The sequence below is a fragment of the Odocoileus virginianus genome, chromosome 12 (assembly GCF_023699985.2).
Source record: "Odocoileus virginianus isolate 20LAN1187 ecotype Illinois chromosome 12, Ovbor_1.2, whole genome shotgun sequence".
Lineage (NCBI taxonomy): Eukaryota > Metazoa > Chordata > Mammalia > Artiodactyla > Cervidae > Odocoileus > Odocoileus virginianus.
In genome coordinates, this window is record NC_069685.1 from 64,535,414 (window position 1) to 64,536,232 (window position 819).

General features: G+C 47.3%; 1 non-coding gene across 1 annotated transcript; it reads right to left on the reverse strand.

The window, feature by feature from the left end:
• Positions 1 to 342: 342 nt before the first annotated feature.
• On the reverse strand, positions 343 to 449 carry LOC139037882 (U6 spliceosomal RNA). Its single transcript, XR_011490836.1, has one exon. It is a non-coding gene; the product is annotated as a U6 spliceosomal RNA (small nuclear RNA).
• Between the last annotated feature and the right edge of the window lie 370 nt (positions 450 to 819).

Sequence of the window (819 nt, forward strand, 5' to 3'; positions counted from 1 at the left end):
CACCACAGAGCATTGTTTGGCATAGTTCTCTGAGCTATACAGTAGGTTCTCATTAGTTATCTATTTTATACAGGGTATCAACAGTGTACATGCGTGCGTGCTCAGTCACGTCCAACTTTTTGACACTCCAGGGTCTGCCACCCCATGGACTGCAGCCCGCCAGGCTCCTCTGTTCATGGGATTTCCCAGGGGCAAGAATACGGGAGTGGGTTGCCATTCCCTCCTCCAGGGGGACCTTCCCAACCCAGGGACTGAATCCTTCTCTCTCGAGTCTCTTGCAATGGCAGGAGGATTCTTTACCCCTGAACCACCTGGGAAGCCCATCAATAGTGTATATATGTAAAAAATATGGAGCACTTGGTGAATTTGCACGTCATCCCTACACAGGGGCCAGGCTAACTTTCTCTGTGTGGTTTCAACTCTAGTATATGTGCTGCCAAAGTGAGCACCTGACCATCTAACTCCTTAAGTGTCCCGGCCACCCACACATCAGGGCCAGATCCACACTCTTCCTCAGCCTGAACTACCCCCGATGCTCTCCTCATCAAGATGAAGTCTTGATCTCTTCTTTCTCCAAGTTCTAATCATTCCCCTGACATATACACTCCTACCTAGCTCCCTGCACTTCCCCTGTGTAGCACGGATCACAACTCATCACCTTTTATTTTTGTGTGTGATCATTTAATCAGTGACTGCCTCCTCATTAGACTATGTGTCTTGACAAGTTAGGAACGTCATCTGTTTGTTCACTAACCTTATTCCCAGTTCTCAGCTAGGTACCTGGCACCTAATAGCATGTAATAAATATTTGTTTGATAA